Below are 19,112 nucleotides of genomic sequence, written 5' to 3'. Positions count from 1 at the left end.
CCCCTCCTACCACAGCCCCACTTCCTCTCTCGCTCCCTCCCCCTCTCTCTCTCCTGCTCCTTACTCTCATTATTTCTGTCGCTCTCACTATCACCATCATATCATCAAACAACCTAATTTAGGATGTCATTTAACAAATAAAAACATAATCATGGGTATCTTAATCATATCATTTTACATATATAATCCACATCATGTAGCAAACAAAAAGATCTTATGAATTGGAAATCAATAATCATCATATTGTTTAAGAAATACAATCATTATATCATCTAAGAAATAATAAAACAAATACTTACATAATTTTACACAAATTAAACATGCAAAAAATATCTACACATATTATCTAATTAGCAAAAAGACAACCATCATATCACATAAACAAACAAACAAAAGTATTCAGTTAAAAAAAATGTTTTTTTAAGCTTCTTTTCACATTTAAATAAAAAAACATATACATTTAGCATGTCTTATAAAAATAAAATAATTCTACTGATAAATAAATTATTTTATATCATCCAATTTGCAAAAAATATATAATTTAATGTAATTTAATATTGAATAAGTTAAATATTTACTTTACCATAATGGAAATCTTCCCTAAAAATAGAAGTGAAGTAAATCCTAGGTTATTGAAAATCTTATGGAAGAAGAGGCATTGGATCTTTTTAAGAAAGCAGTGGATGACGATAGTGAGAAGAGAAGCAGCTACTTCATAACTACTTGAAGAAGATAGTCAAGATATGTGGATGAGTCAAAAAAATTCATGTCAACTTCTATTTTCCCAAACATCCAAATTGATCAAATATTTAAAAATACAAATATTTCATTAATTGTAAAATTTAAGAAAATATTTTTACTAAATAGAAAATTAAAATTACGTGAATGGTAATATTTAATAAAACTATAATCACAACCTAATTTAAATAATAAATTTCATTCTTCTATATAGATATAGATATTTCAATAATAAATTGTAAAACTTAAAATAATAAACTTTTGATATATATATATATATATATATAATATATATATATATATATATATATATATATATATATATATATATATATATATATATATAATACTGAATTAATAATTTAGATAAGCTAAACTAAACTTTTTAGCTGCATAATTTTCATACAAAAATTTAATTCGCATTACACTCTATGATATGGATATAATAAAACATATTTTAAAAATAATTTTTTTTAAATAAATCATTAAAATAGAATAGTGACATTGGGATAAACTGCTACCAAATCAAATAAAAGAGAGCAATAATTATCTAATAAATTCATAAACTGAAATCGGTTAACAATCACTTGCATTGGTTTTATATGCATGCAACTTAACTTACATGTGTGAGGCAATAAATAGATATAGTTTTAAAATCCTATTTATATTACGTTGGATTTTCAACGTTGTATATCGGGTTTTATATCGGGTTTTAATTTCGTTTTCCAGTTGTTATCTCTCAACAAAGTAGTTGAGAGAGACTTTGATCCACGCCCTCTGTTTCCCGAGGATTGGACTGGAAATATGCCAAAACGCTAGGGATTGCAGACGGAAGGATTTTTTAAATTTCCCAGAAGCTTTCCCCATATATTGTGGGAAGAGGAGCAAGTGAGGCTTTATGACAAAAAAAACATTGCAATAAGATTAATGGAATTGCTTATCAAGATTAAGAAAAAAATCCATTAATAACATTAGATTATTAATATGTAATTAATGCTATTAGGGACCAAGAACAAATCTAGAAGATGGAAAGAAAACAAAAAAATTAAGAGTATTAATGGGATTGTTGAATAACAATTAAGATTAAAGGATGAGGGACCAAGAACAAATTTAGAATATGGAAAGAAAAAAAAAAAGAAAAAAAGAACTAATGTGATTAGTGGATAACAATTAAGATTAAAAGACAAGTAGATAAGAGATTAATGAGATAGGGAGCAATAACAATAGAGCATCAATATTTGAAAACATTGGGCCATGCAGGTAGTGATGGAGGAATTAAAAACATTGGGCCACACAGGTAGTGAAGAGGAATTGTAATAAAAACAAAGAAAATAGGAGGAATTAATGTGATTACTAGATAAAAATTAAGATTAAAAGACAAGTAAATAAAAGATTAATGAGATAGAGAGCAATAACAACAGAGCATCAATATTTGAAAACATTGGGCCATGCAGATAGTGAAGTAGGAATTAAAAACATTGGGCCACATAGGTAGTGAAGAGGAATTGTAATAAAAACAAAAGATATGAAAATTGAAAATTATGCTCTAATCTATGCAACCAAAACGGGAGAATAAGTCATATAATTATGAATATAAAATAAATAAAAGAAATATACCTTTCAATATGGTTGTAACCAATATGACTCTTACCGCTCCCCCGTGTAAATACCTCTATCCATCCCTGGGTCGACTTTCATTCATGACATCGACTTTCTTTCATTCATGACATTGACTTTCATCCATTCATTCGTTGATCTTCTTGGTCGACTTCAGATTTAAATAAAATCCGTTCTGACAAAACAAAAGGACAGACCCACGGGCATATGAAAGAAGCTATCAATGCAAAAGACAAGGAACGAAGCAATCAACGCAAAAGATAATGAAAAGGAAGAGAGATAAAAGATATACATGTGTACTTCACGAGCCTTTGCTACCCATTAGAGTGTTTATTTACTAGAGACATCAACTCCATGCATCCCTGAGTGTTTATTTACTAGAGACATCAACTCCATGCATCCTTAACCATCAGAGTGTTTATTTACTAGAGACATCGATTCCATGCATCCCTGGGTCCGCTTTCATTCATTCATTCGCTGATCTTCTTGGTTAAATTCAGATTTAAATAAAATCTGGTCTGACAAAATAGAAGGACAGACCCATAGGCATAGAGTCACATACTTATACATCGACAAGAGGAAGCACTTCCACTTCAAATATAATCAAATATCCTACACAAGACGACGAGAAATTTTACTGCAAATGCAAATGATGAAACATCTAGGCTCTTCTCCATCAAATGCTACAGGGTACAGACACACAACAGAGACACAATTTAGACAGAAACAGAGGAACCAACAGAGGGTTAATGGTGCGGATCCCATGCCATCGCTCATGTATTTCAAAAAGGTTGTGATCCATTGAAAGAGCGGATCCTAGGCCATCCCTTGTTTATTTCAAAAAAGATGTGATCAGTTAAAGGAGTAGATCAACATCTAAACAGAAAATCCTAACATGCGTTTCTTGAAATTTATTGAGATTCTTTTCAAGAAGTCATCTATCCACGTCGGGGAAAAATTGAAAACCACGTCATCGATCCATGTCGGCCCAAAATTTGAATGTTTAGTGTTCAAATTGAATTTGAATTTAAGACAAAATCTTTGATAGTGGATAAAGTAATCCTGGCACAGGCCCTTTGTGGTCTTCTTCTTTGGTGTTCACGCATTCAACATAATTGACAGTATTCATTTCTTTATCTTCAGTAACAACCTCATGTATTTCCAGGCCATCCCTCATGTATTTCAAAAAATTTATGATCCTTAAAGGACTAGATCAACGTATATAACAGAAAAACGTAAGATGCTTTTCTTGAAATTCTCGTGCAAAGCAATTGCGTAAATTCTCTTCACATTCGGTGCAAATTTGGAATGTGAGCACAAATTTGGAATGTGGTTGAATTTCTTTGATATTCGGTAAATGTTAAATAGTACATATTTTATGAAATAATCTTGGCACACGCCTTTTCTGGTGTTATGCTTTTGGAATGTGGTTCAATTTTAATTTGAATTTAAGGTGGAATTTTTGATACTTTGTATATACAGTATTTTACTTAAGAATTTTGAGGAGAGTAAACTTGGAATGTGTGAGGTTTAAGCTGAGATCTTTCATCTCCATGGATAGACAACTACTATCAGTTCACTAATGAGGAATCTCACTGACCTAACTTACATCGTGACACGATATCCTTCATCGCCACGGATGCACAACTACTATCATTTCACTAATGAAGGACCTCAGGGACCTAGTTTACATCGTGACAAGCTACACATGTGATTCACTAGTGTGAGAAAAAATTAATAGTGTATTCATATTTTAGGAGGCCCGTACAATTGCACAGAATTTGAGTAAACATGTTGCTTCAATATAACTTCAATATAATACAAAGTTTGCAAAATTGCAAAGAATTTCAGTAGAAACCTTTCACATGAGTATAATATTAAGTGGGATTTACAAGAAACAAAAACTAGTAAGTCAGTGAAGTTGCGTATAAATTGAGTGGAAAATAGTTATTTCAATATAATATTGAGTAGCATTCACAACACATACAAACAGGTAATTTGTATTCATATTCTCTAGTTGCAACTGTATAGGGCCAAGAACTATATTAAATTACTTTTCTCACTTATAATGTGTATCATTTAATTCAATTGGAAATTGAAACAACTATAAGTTATGTGATCCAAAGTATAACACATATTAGTTAAATTGTAGCATGTGAAAGCTTGTAGAAACATTGAAAAATGTCACATACCTCGGTAACCTCGCATGTAAAAGTAGGGAGTTAGAATTTTTTATACAATTACCACAAGTAATTAATCAATTCACAACTCCACAAATCATCACTAACCATTAGATATACTATTCATTAGTACATCAAGTAAATTGCCATCAAAGACAGTAAATTTCATAACCATTGCATAACCTTTAACCATCACTGTAATAACAAAAAACTGTCTCATGAACCCATGCATCCATTTCTTGATATCCTTAACCATGTTAGATAATCATGTACTAAGACAGTATGGTTGTCACATCAAATAAAGAACCATCATCATTAAGGACCCATCATTATCAACAGACACATAAGGTAATCACATCAATCACACCATAGAACATGGATATACCCTGGAAACCCCGTAGGGTGAAAACCAACAAACGTTTAATCTTATTATTAAACACTCGTGAGGGTTTTCACCCCTCACTCAATGGTTTATAAGGGATTCCATCCCTTAACCATTGTCTTAAAATCTTTACAATGAATTATCATTAAGTTGTCACATAACTAGCTAAAAGCTAATACAATTTACATGTAATCTTTTATTTACATACCGCCACATACAACATCCCTTGTGGCATAATTGTTCTAGCAATGGACAATACTGCAGCTTGAATTCATCTGCATGGACGAATAATCTTTTTTCCTGCCATAATGTTAAACATCACTTTCCTTGGCACCATCTGCCATCGTTTCCTGTCAATTCAGTCATTAACAATCTTGGCAACAAGATTAGTTACATTATTATTCAAACAATAATCAACATCTAAAGAGATCTTTTAACATCTACTCATATGCATGAGCACACATAACATACTAGCTAACTAGCATATATATATATACCCAAATAATACTGTTTGACCTCCACAATGTTTACTAATGCATAACTCTCTTTAAGAGTTCTAACCATTAGTTCACAAGTCCATGTTTCTTTCTAAAACATATAACACAATGGTCAAGATTTATCATAGTTTTGCTAACATACAAAGAACACATCTCCCTAACACGATGACTTTTCTTTGAGCCATTAGCTTATCCTAATATCCCTTCTTTAGTATATGCAGTGGACATAGTCTTTTAATGATACAAGCATGGACTCATTAAGTACTTCTTTAACCAAGAAAAGAGATAAATTATTCAATATTTTACCATATACATTACCACATGCATTAACCTATTCTCTTACAAAGAGAACATATAAAATCAATCATTCTTCTAATGCATGCACTAAAATTCTCTCTATAAGAATGCAGTTACTTATCTTTAGATCTGGGCATTGATCTCTTCACATCCACCTTCAGCTCCACCTGCGGATTTCCTTGGAACGTTTCAGTGTGTGAAGATGATGCAGCCCAGGCCACTCCCAGGCCAGTTCTACCAGGATCTTCTACAATCGTGCACATAAACCACGCACCTCAACACACTCTAGGTGTACACTTTGAAAGTTTGAAAGCTTATTTCTATCATTGTGATCTCATGACAAAGAAAGCAACCATGCTTGAATTTACTCACAGCGCTCTTCATTTTAATGGACTTACGGTCAATTTAATAAACAGCCACAGGTATCCGAAATGTATTCGCTACATTCAATAATTCCCCACCCCATATGAAACCGCAGGCGTATATGTATATATATAATTAACTGTCACGGTTATGACTTAACACCGTCATAGCATTGGTTATCCTTGGTAATTAAATATACAAAGAACGAACCTTTAATGCGCATCCAATATATATACCTGATCTAATAACGTCGCTGCCTGTATGTTTCTGTCGGTGTACATATATATAGCCGTAATGGCTCAACCTTCTGCACCGACATTATATAGCTATATTCGTTATGGTTAATAAGTTGCACAAACATAACAGTTTTTCTTTATGGCCCTTGTTATTCCATTCAAACTTCCACCGCAACCAACGAATATTCAAATGGATTTAAACACATAATACGCAGAGAAATAAATATTCACTTACACCATGTGCAGCGATCCACCTCTGCTAAGGATTCTGCGATACATACACGTTCTGATTTGTGTTCTAGAACTCTGCTACCAATTCAGAAGGTCTCCCCACGCTATTCCGGTCTCGGACCGATAAGGTTACAACCTCAGTTGCCCAATCTCATCTTGAAACTGCCATTAAAATCCAATATCATATAACTACCCTCTGCTATTAAACTGCTATTAAGTCACGCCTCTTTTATCAGCGATAAATATGGTTTCGACCTCGCCACCAATCAAAAGCTCACATATGATATCCGGTGACTGTATATTCATCCCAACGACGAGGGCACCTCGCCAAGCCCAGAGAATAAGTAGTGGACCCGATTCCATAGCTCGTGTAATGACCCCGGTAACTTGTAAATCTGGATAATTACTGTGGTAAAAAGTGTTGAGTGGTTACTCATGGCTTTGAATGACATTATTAATAAAGAAAGTTAATTATTGAATTATTTTTTTACATGGATATGTTCTTGAAAATGCTGGCAGCCTCCTGAAGGAGGATTTCTATTTTTAGTGAATCAGTTATAAAACTGATGCAACTGCTTCTCACCCAAGGAAAAGTCCTGGGAGGGAAAAGTCTCTGGGTTGTTGAGGAACAAGCAGAGAGAAGAATTCCAAGAGAGCAGAATGAAGGAAAGAGGTTAAGTCTGGTGATGACCAGATAACCTAGCACAGAGGTGCAATAGTCTTGTTGAGGGCTGCAGGCCTGCAAGACGGCTCGGGGGGAGAATCCAGCGAAGTGGATCTCAAGGTTGGGAGGATAAGAGCAAAGACATTGCAGGTGATCTCTGAAAGTAAGGGCTTCAGTAGCGGGAATAACCAGGTACGCCTTCTCTGATCCATTATTGAATAAAGAACAGGTATTGAAATGTACAGATAGGACACATAGCTGAACTTGTATTATTTCCTGTAGTTGTTATTGTAACCAGGTAGTGCATACAGTTCTAAGACATCGTTAATGAACAAGGTGTGGTCACCCCTGTATCTGTATTAATGTTTAAAAGCTGCATGGTTACTATACGCTCCGCAGAGTCCAATAGTAAGCCATTAAAACGGAATGGACGCCTGTGTTAGAACAACTGTGAGTGAAAACTTGAAGTAAGGGTAAACAAAACCCTTATGGAAGACTGTGACAAATAACTAAGAGGGGAACCCGAGAATAAGGGTAAACTATACCCTTAAGAATGAAGACACTAAGTTAATTGTTTGGTAAGGCTGATTAGGAACCGGATTAAATAACACAGTCCACTAGCACAGAATCGGCTTTGCATGTAACAGTAACAGTATATGAGATATTGTATAGCACGCAAATTAAACTGTACAGAATCATTTATTAGTTTATCACTGTATAAGTTAAACAAGAAGTGTAACCGAATGTTGTATACATCAACGATATGCGTGATTAAAAGTCATTTGAGCAAGAAATATTATGTAAACTCACACTGTACAGAGGTAACATTATTATGGAACAGTGTCGTAAAGAGAACTGCATAGAGATAACATTATTATGATTATTATGAAGTAATGCTGTAAAAGAAGTAATGCACGGTAATAACAGTGCTGCTCATCAAACGAGAATGTCAGACCCAGTGACGGGTTGACAATTACCTGGAGCAGAAACAATAAAAACTAACCTAATGTACAGGAAGTCAGAATATAATGTCAAGCTAAGGGCAGCAAAACGAAACATAACCGATGGTTATCCATGTAATAAACCGGCAGTTAGAGCCACTGTAAGCATCTGTACGCGCAGAGGCAGTCTCTGCACCCATGTAACGGATGCAGGACTAACCTCGAGTCGCTTAACCATATATATATAAGGAATAGACTTACAAGAACTCAATGTATGGGGAAACTTCAATATCTAAAACATAAATGCATATTGCAGTAAACCCTTAAAGCTATGACTTCCTTGAGCAACAGATAAGTAACCAACAACAATATATTGAAATAAGACTTCCATATGAACCGATAATGCAAGAATGGCAAAAACATTAGTGATTATGGATAGTTCTGTGAATAGAAACACAAGTATTCATTAAGACAGTTGTGCAAAACATTACTGTAGCCGTGATAAGTCTAGACGAAGGAGACAATGGTAAACCGCACTAGACACTACCATTACAAGCAACATAGCTTCATATATCTACTATTATAAAAGTAATATAGCATCAGGTATCCGTTCTTACAAAGTAACAAAGCTTTACATAACTGAAATAGCTCGGAAGAGCCTCAAAGTATACAGAACATTAAAACCCTGAGACCCTAGCTAATACCCTACTCAGAAATATAGGTAGTGGGGCGTGCAAGCCATAACCCTAAGGGTTCAATAGGGCAGACCGGCATGTAGAGGCCGTCTGTTAAGTGCTCAGGGGTTTGGAACATGGAACCTGACCTGAGACATTAAGCAGGAAAACGAGCCATGTCTCAGCTACGGTCAACAAACAATATCACCATAAACCATTTGTTAAAATGAAATTAGTGAGCGGGTGAACATACCTGTAAACTTCGCTAACCCGAATCCTCCTGCACACTGACAAACCGATGTGTGCATGACCTGCATGGTAAACAACCGGACACAGTGAGAGTATGCAGAGGGTTAAGTATAACGAAAGCATAGCTATAGAGCCGACGGCAAAGGGAATACCAGATGGGTAGCAGAGGAATCGATACCAGAACCATGAACCGGAGCTGTTGCAGAGTGGTCCGTCGGAGTGTGGAAGGGCTCGGCTGTAGTGGTGGACTGCAAATGAGCTCTGTCCGATGAAACCGGTGGATAAATATCAATTGCCAAACCCTAAACACATCAGAACCGTTCGATGAACGTGCATAGATCTCCACCGTTGGTGTAGGCGGGAGATCCTGGTGCGAATTCCCGTGTGGGCCAACTCTCCGCAAGGCACATGACTTCACGTGGAGTGGAGCCATCTGGCCACGGACAGGGTGAGTTGGGCGCTAATACAATCTCCACCTGTAACCTAGCATATTGAACGAGCCAAATATGACAGATAGGTTTCCAAAGCATTAAACACTGTTATTAAACTGTGACATGACAGTGAACCACGTGCACGGGTATGTTATTACCTAAGGTTCATGTTAATATATATGTAACAGCATACGTAATTGCAGAACCGGCCTAACATAAAATTAATATTTAATGAGATGGGTACAGGTTGGCGGGTCCTGTAATGATAGTTAAACTCGTTTGTTTAGGGTGGGAAGGTTAATGAAAAGACCTTCACCCTTAAAAAAATTTATAATTATGCAATTTAGTTAAAGAGATCGTGACAATGTGGTATCAGAGCCAGAGGTTTCAAAACTGTGGCCTCTGGAACAACAAAGATTATCTTATGATGTATATATAAAAACAATGCAGCTAATTGACTTTCTTGTGTACCAATTAGGAGATCCATACAGAGACAGCCATCTGCTAGCAGCTAATAAGCAAGATGGAGGAAATGCCAGGAGCTGGCGGCATCCCTCAAGAAAATGCTGAGCTGTGGGTACAGCTTGGTGCTGAGACACGCAGTACCAATCTGGCGATACTGCAAACTGTCCAGGAGCTGAAAAGTGAGATGGCGCGTCTGCGAGAGGACAATGCGCGATTAACAATGGAACAATAAAGAATATTGAAAAGCTTGTCAGACAAACAAAATCCACCCTTAGCCAACCCCAGTGTGGAACAGCAAAGGGGAACTGAGGAACGGGATTACGCACCTGAGCTTTCAGAGGAACAGGAAGACCATTCTGATAATGTGCAAGAGCAGCAAACCTCCAAGAGGCAGAAAGTGGAATTACAGGGAGAATTCTGAGAAATCAAACCTCCACTTTTCGATATAGAGCAGGAAGAAGCAGCAGAAGCCTGGTTGATTAACATTAACAAATATTTTCAACTGTATGAATATGACCAAAATCTGAAGGCGCGGCTGGCCATTTTCCAGTTGCAGGGAAAAGCCACCTTGTGGTGGGAAGAGATTAAAATTGTGAAGGGAGTAAGTGAGCAAAGCATAACCTGGGAAAAATTTCAGAAATACTTTAAAGAGAGGTATTTAACTAAGCGCTTCTATGATGAGAAGGCGCGAGAATTCCATGACTTACGACTAGGACAGCAGTCCATGGATGAATTCATAAATCGCTTCACTTCTCTGCTTCGCTATGTGCCATACATAAAGGAGGAGAAGGCCAAGGTGCAGAGGTTCGTGTGTAGCCTACCAGCTTACATAAGGGAACGGATTGAGTTTGACAATCCCCGAACTATGGATGAGGCAATTCGTAAGGCTAGAATTTGTTACCAGCAGAACAAACAAAAAGGACACATTCCAAACAAGAGATGGAATGAAAGAAAAGGCAACAGAATTGCTGGAAATAACAAAGGCAGCCGTGGGAATGGCGGTAAAGGTGCTGGAAAGGGGCAGTTTAACAGAAACACAAATAAGGGTACCTTCCGGGCTAAGCCAAGCGAGAGCAGGATCAGCGAACCACCTGCTAGATCAGAGATTGAGGGAACCAAACCTCCAGTTCAGTGCTGGGGGTGTGGAGGACCGCATTACGTTAAGAATTGTCCACAGCGTAAAGGAGCTGATCAAATATCTCAAATCCATGAAGCCTCAACTGTTGGGGATGTGGCGCGCAGCGTACCAAGAATTAATGCAGCCTTAGAGGACCGGCAAGCGGAATACCAACCCTCCATGGTGGAATTCGAAGGTAAGATTTCAAACCTTTCTGTAGCTGTACTTATTGATCCAGGAGCTACTTTAAGCTATGTTAGTCCAAAAGTAGTGGAATATTGTAAGCTATCACCGGAAAAGTTCAAAAACCCATGGTTAGTCCAGTTAGCTACGGGAGCTAAAAGGCGGGTTTTAGCTAAAGTTAATAATTGTTCTTTCAGTATAGCTGGACAGCCCGTAACAGCAGACCTGAATGTACTCCCATTAGGTTCTTATGACATCCTTATTGGTATGGATTGGCTGGAAAAGCACTGGTCATTGGTGAATTGCAAAACCAAGACTATATATTACAAGAATGATTTGGGGCAGCAACAGGAATTGCAGGGAATTAAACATCCTGTCCAGATTCGACCTATCACTGCAACTCAGTTAGCCAAGTGTATTAGGAAGAAATGTCAGATTTATGCCATACAAGTTGGTTACGCAAACCAGAAAGACAAGATGTTCGCATTAAGAAATATTCCAGTGGTACAGGAATTTACAGATGTGTTTCCTGAAGAGGTACCGGGGTTGCCTCCAAAGAGGGACATAGACTTCACTATAGAGCTAGTACCGGGGGCAGCACCAGTATCGCGGGCACCATACCGAATGAGCATACCAGAGTTAACAGAGTTGAAAATGCAGCTCCAAGAGCTGTTGGATAAACAGTACATACGTCCCAGTGTATCACCTTGGGGAGCTCCGGTATTATTTGTGAAGAAGAAGGATGGGACCCTTCGCATGTGCATAGACTATCGGCAGCTGAATAAGCTCACAGTCAAAAACAAGTATCCCTTACCCAGGATAGATGAACTCTTTGATCAAGTAAAAGGGGCAAAAGTGTTTTCCAAGATTGACCTGCGATCTGGTTATCATCAGATCAGGATTAAAGATGAGGACATTGCCAAAACTGCTTTCAGGACACGCTATGGACACTACGAATTTGTAGTGCTACCGTTTGGTTTGACTAATGCACCTGCCACCTTCATGTGCATGATGAACAGCGTGTTTCATCGGTTTTTGGACAAATTTGTGCTGATATTTATTGACGATATTCTGATATACTCTCGCTCCCAGCAGGAACACGAAGAGCACCTTAGGTTGGTGTTGCAGACCCTTCGAGAACATCAGCTATACGCTAAGTTCAGCAAATGCGATTTCTTCAAGGAGGAGATTCAGTACTTGGGACACGTGATTACTAAAGATGGAATTGCTGTAGACCCAGAGAAGATAAAAACCATTATGGAATGGCCCATACCCAAGGACGTTGCTGATATCAGATCCTTTATGGGATTAGCTAGCTATTACCGGAGGTTTGTGGAAGGTTTCTCTAGGATAGCCTATCCTATTACCTCTCTACAGAAAAAGGGGAAAGTATTTAAGTGGACATCAGAATGTCAGTAGAGTTTTGACCATCTAAAGCACTTACTTACCACTGCACCCATTTTGAGTATAGCTGATCCTAATAAGGATTATGTGGTATGCACCGATGCAAGCAAGGAGGGTGTGGGAGGAGTATTAATGCAGGAAGGAAAGGTAATAGCATATGAATCAAGAAAGCTGAAGGAGCATGAGCAGAGATACTCTGCTTACGATCTGGAGTTAACAGCTGTTATTCATGCACTGAAAATGTGGCGGCACTACCTCCTAGGGAAGAAATTCCTGCTGTTAACAGATCATCACAGTTTGACACATTATTTTAGCCAACCTACCTTGAATGCAAGACAAGGTCGTTGGGCAAATTTCCTAAGTGGGTTTGATTTCGACATAAAGCATTTAAAGGGCAAGGAAAACCGAGTGGCGGATGCATTAAGTCGGAAGGTTCATTGTTTATGTGAACTTTCAGTCAGCAAATGGCAGAATTCACTAATTGAGCAAATAAAAACAGCAGCTAGTCTTGATTCTGAATACCAGCACTTAAAACAGCAAGTACAACAATCTGATAAGGAAAAATTACAGCAAGGATACACACTAAATAGTGCTGGAATGCTGTGTTTTAATAAGAAAATGTATGTACCTGATGCAAATGACCTTAGAAGGCTGATTCTGGATGAGTTTCATATCAGCCACTACACTGGACATCCGGGGTACCAAAAGATGATCACTGCGCTTAAAAAAGAATACTATTGGCCAGGAATGAAGAAACAAGTGGTTGAGTACTTGGCACGATGTTTGGAATGCCAGCAAATAAAGGCAGAACATCAGCATCCCGCTGGACTGCTACAGCCTTTGCCTATTCCGGAGTGGAAATGGGAAACCATTTCCATGGATTTCATAACAGGGTTACCTCGAACAAAGAAGGGCAACGACTCTATCATGGTAGTGGTTGATAAGTTAAGTAAAGCAGCACACTTTATTCCTGTGCAGTCCACTTACAAGGCGGTGCAGATTGCCCATCTCTTCATGTAAAATGTGTTCCGATTGCATGGATTACCAAAGGTAATTATATCAGACCGCGATGTGAAATTCACCTCTACTTTTTGGAGGACATTGTTTGCCGAGTTGGGTACTCAGCTGAACTTTAGCACAACTTATCACCCGCAGACCGATGGTCAAACTGAGCGAGTGAATCAGGTGCTGGAAGATATGTTGAGAGCATATGTAATGCTGAAACCAGATCAATGGGAAGAGTATTTACATCTGGTCGAATTTGCGTATAATAATGGATATCACACTTCGACTCAGCTAAGTCCCTTTGAGGTCCTGTATGGACGAAAATGTCGCACACCCTCAAGTTGGGGAGGACCTGACGACAAGTTGAGGTTGGGACCAGAAATGCTTAAAGAAATGGAGGATATGGTGAAAAGAGTGCATGCTAATTTGAAGGCTGCACAAGACCGGCAAAAACGTTTTGTGGACAGAAAAAGAAGATTCACAGAGTTTAAGGTTGGTGACCATGTGTTTGTGAGGATTCAAGCTAGGAGGAGCACTCTGCAGTGGAGTGGGTGCGCCAAGCTAGCTCCGCGATACTTTGGACCTTTCCAGATTTTGGCTAGAGTGGGGCCAGTGGCCTACCAACTTGCCATGCCAAGTCACATTAGGATTCATAATGTGTTCCACGTGTCTGTCTTAAAGAAATATGTATATGATTCTAAACATGTCATTCGATGGCAAGATGTGCGGGTAAGAATTAATCCGGTTGTTTGATTAAGCAGCTATATTTTGTAAGAAACTGATTAAAGGTATTGGTGGTTTGCAGGTCGAACCGGAAGGCGAGGTCCTGGTCGAACCACAGAGCATTCTCGACCGGAGAGAAGTGCGGCTGCGGAAACGGGTTATTACCCAAGTTAGAGTGTTGTGGCAGCACTATGGGCCTGAGGAGGCTACATGGGAAGACGAGGAACTCATTAGAAAAACTTATCCACATTTATTTAATGAGAGTAGACATCGGGACGATGTCCAATCTTAGGGGGGGAAGATGTAATGACCCCGGTAACTTGTAAATCTGGATAATTACTGTGGTAAAAAGTGTTGAGTGGTTACTCATGGCTTTGAATGACATTATTAATAAAGAAAGTTAATTATTGAATTATTTTTTTACATGGATATGTTCTTGAAAATGCTGGCAGCCTCCTGAAGGAGGATTTCTATTTTTAGTGAATCAGTTATAAAACTGATGCAACTGCTTCTCACCCAAGGAAAAGTCCTGGGAGGGAAAAGTCTCTGGGTTGTTGAGGAACAAGCAGAGAGAAGAATTCCAAGAGAGCAGAATGAAGGAAAGAGGTTAAGTCTGGTGATGACCAGATAACCTAGCACAGAGGTGCAATAGTCTTGTTGAGGGCTGCAGGCCTGCAAGACGGCTCGGGGGGAGAATCCAACGAAGTGGATCTCGAGGTTGGGAGGATAAGAGCAGAGACATTGCAGGTGATCTCTGAAAGTAAGGGCTTCAGTAGCGGGAATAACCAGGTACACCTTCTCTGATCCATTATTGAATAAAGAACAGGTATTGAAATGTACAGATAGGACACAGAGCTGAACTTGTATTATTTCCTGTAGTTGTTATGGTAACCAGGTAATGCATACAGTTCTAACACATCGTTAATGAACAAGGTGTGGTCACCCCTGTATCTGTATTAATGTTTAAAAGCTGCATGGTTACTATACGCTCCGCAGAGTCCAATATTAAGCCATTAAAACGGAATGGACGCCTGTGTTAGAACAACTGTGAGTGAAAACTTGAAGTAAGGGTAAACAAAACCCTTATGGAAGACTGTGACAAATAACTAAGAGGGGAACCCGAGAATAAGGGTAAACTATACCCTTAAGAATGAAGACACTAAGTTAATTGTTTGGTAAGGCTGATTAGGAACCGGATTAAATAACACAGTCCACTAGCACAGAATCCGCTTTGCATGTAACAGTAACAGTATATGAGATATTGTATAGCACACGAATTAAACTGTACAGAATCATTTATTAGTTTATCATTGTATAAGTTAAACAAGAAGTGTAACCGAATGCTGTATACATCAACGATATGCGTGATTAAAATTCATTTGAGCAAGAAATATTATGTAAACTCACACTGTACAGAGGTAACATTATTATGGAACAGTGCCGTAAAGAGAACTGCATAGAGATAACATTATTATGATTATTATGAAGTAATGTTGTAAAAGAAGTAATGCACGGTAATAACAGTGCTGCTCATCAAACGAGATTGTCAGACCCAATGACGGGTTGACAATTACCTCGAGCAGAAACAATAAAAACTAACTTAATGTACAGGAAGTCAGAATATAATTTCAAGCAAGGGCAGCAAAACGAAACATAACCGATTGTTATCCATGTAATAAACCGGCAGTTAGAGCCACTGTAAGCATCTGTACGCGCAGAGGCAGTCTCTGCACCCATGTAACGGATGCAGGACTAACCTCGAGTCGCTTAACCATATATATATAAGGAATAGACTTACAAGAACTCAATGTATGGGGAAACTTCAATATCTAAAACATAAACGCATATTGCAGTAAACCCTTAAAGCTATGACTTCCTTGAGCAACAGATAAGTAACCAACAACAATATATTGAAATAAGACTTCCATATGAACCGACAATGCAAGAATGGCAAAACCATTAGTGATTATGGATAGTTCTGTGAATAGAAACACAAGTATTCATTAAGACAGCTGTGCAAAACATTACTGTAGCCATGATAAGTCTAGACGAAGGAGACAGTGGTAAACCGCACCAGACACTACCATTACAAGCAACATAGCTTCATATATCTGCTATTATAAAAGTAATATAGCATCAGGTATCCGTTCTTACAAAGTAACAAAGCTTTACATAACTGAAATAGCTCGGAAGAGCCTCAAAGTATACAGAACATTAAAACCCTGAGACCCTAGCTAATACCCTACTCAGAAATATAGGTAGTGGGACGTGCAAGCCATAACCCTAAGGGTTCAACAGGGCAGACCGGCATGTAGAGGCCGTCTGTTAAGTGCTCAGGGGTTTGGAACATGGAACCCGACCTGAGACATTAAGCAGAAAAACGAGCCATGTCTCAGCTACGGTCAACAAACAATATCACCATAAACCATTTGTTAAAATGAAATTAGTGAGCGGGTGAACATACCTGTAAACTTCGCTAACCCGAATCCTCCTGCACACTGACAAACCGATGTGTGCATGACCTGCATGGTAAACAACCGGACACATTGAGAGTATGCAGAGGGTTAAGTATAATGAAAGCATAGCTATAGAGCCGACGGAAAAGGGAATACCAGATGGGTAGCAGAGGAATCGATACCAGAACCATGAACCGGAGCTGTTGCAGAGTGGTCCGTCGGAGTGTGGAAGGGCTCGGCTGTAGTGGTGGACTGCAAATGAGCTCTGTCTGATGAAACCGGTGGATAAATATCAATTGCCAAACCCTAAACACATCAGAACCGTTCGATGAAGGTGCATAGATCTCCACCGTTGGTGTAGGCGGGAGATCCTGGCGCAAATTCCCGTGTGGGCCAACTCTCCGCAAGGCACATGACTTCACGTGGAGTGGAGCCATCTGGCCACGGAAAGGGTGAGTTGGGCGCTGATACTATCTCCACCTGTAACCTAGCATATTGAACGAGCCAAATATGACAGATAGGTTTCCAAAGCATTAAACACTGTTATTAAACTGTGACATGACAGTGAACCACGTGCATGGGTATGTTATTACCTAAGGTTCATGTTAATATATATGTAACAGCATACGTAATTGCAGAACCGACCTAACATAAAATTAATATTTAATGAGATGGGTACAGGTTGGCGGGTCCTGTAATGATAGTTAAACTCGTTTGTTTAGGGTGGGAAGGTTAATGAAAAGACCTTCACCCTTAAAAAAATTTATAATTATGCAATTTAGTTAAAGAGATCGTGACAATGTGGTATCAGAGCCAGAGGTTTCAAAACTGTGGCCTCTGGAACAACAAAGATTATCTTATGATGTATATATAAAAACAATGCAGCTAATTGACTTTCTTGTGTACCAATTAGGAGATCCATACAGAGACAGCCATCTACTAGCAGCTAATAAGCAAGATGGAGGAAATGCCAGGAGCTGGCGGCATCCCTCAAGAAAATGCTGAGCTGTGGGTAAAGCTTGGTGCTGAGACACGCAGTACCAATCTGGCGATACTGCAAACTGTCCAGGAGCTGAAAAGTGAGATGGCGCGTCTGCGAGAGGACAATGCGCGATTAACAATGGAACAAGAAAGAATATTGAAAAGCTTGTCAGACAAACAAAATCCACCCTTAGCCAACCCCAGTGCGGAACAGCAAAGGGGAACTGAGGAACGGGATTACGCACCTGAGCTTTCAGAGGAACAGGAAGACCATTCTGATAATGTGCAAGAGCAGCAAACCTCCAAGAGGCAGAAAGTGGAATTACAGGGAGAATTCCGAAAAATCAAACCTCCACTTTTCGATGGAGAGCAGGAAGAAGCAGCAGAAGCCTGGTTGATTAACATTAACAAATATTTTCAACTGTACGAATATGACCAAAATCTGAAGGCGCGGCTGGCCATTTTCCAGTTGCAGGGCAAAGCCACCTTGTGGTGGGAAGAGATTAAAATTGTGAAGGGAGTAAGTGAGCAAAGCATAACCTGGGAAAAATTTCAGAAATACTTTAAAGAGAGGTATTTAACTGAGCGCTTCTATGATGAGAAGGCGCGAGAATTCCATGACTTACGACTAGGACAGCAGTCCATGGATGAATTCATAAATCGCTTCACTTCTCTGCTTCGCTATGTGCCATACATAAAGGAGGAGAAGGCCAAGGTGCAGAGGTTCGTGAGTAGCCTACCAGCTTACATAAGGGAACAGATTGAGTTTGACAATCCCCGAACTATGGATGAGGCAATTCGTAAGGCTAGAATTTGTTACCAGCAGAACAAACAAAAAGGAGACATTCCAAACAATAGATGGAATGAAAGAAAAGGCAACAGAATTGCTGGAAATAACAAAGGCAGCCGTGGGAATGGCGGTAAAGGTGCTGGAAAGGGGAAGTTTAACAGAAACACAAATAAGGGTACCTTCCGGGCTAAGCCAAGCGAGAGCAGGATCAGCGAACCACCTGCTAGATCAGAGATTGAGGGAACCAGACCTCCAGTTCAGTGCTGGGGGTGTGGAGGACCGCATTACGTTAAGAATTGTCCACAGCATAAAGGAGCTGATCAAATACCTCAAATCCATGAAGCCTCAACTGTTGGGGATGTGGCGCGCAGCGTACCAAGAATTAATGCAGCCTTAGAGGACTGGCAAGCAGAATACCAACCCTCCATGGTGGAATTCGAAGGTAAGATTTCAAACCTTTCTATAGCTGTACTTATTGATCCAGGAGC

This window comes from Pinus tabuliformis, chromosome 8 (assembly GCF_031772625.1).
Source record: "Pinus tabuliformis cultivar Carrire ecotype Pingquan chromosome 8, CPIR1, whole genome shotgun sequence".
Lineage (NCBI taxonomy): Eukaryota > Viridiplantae > Streptophyta > Pinopsida > Pinales > Pinaceae > Pinus > Pinus tabuliformis.
Note: the sequence above shows the minus strand (reverse complement) of the source record.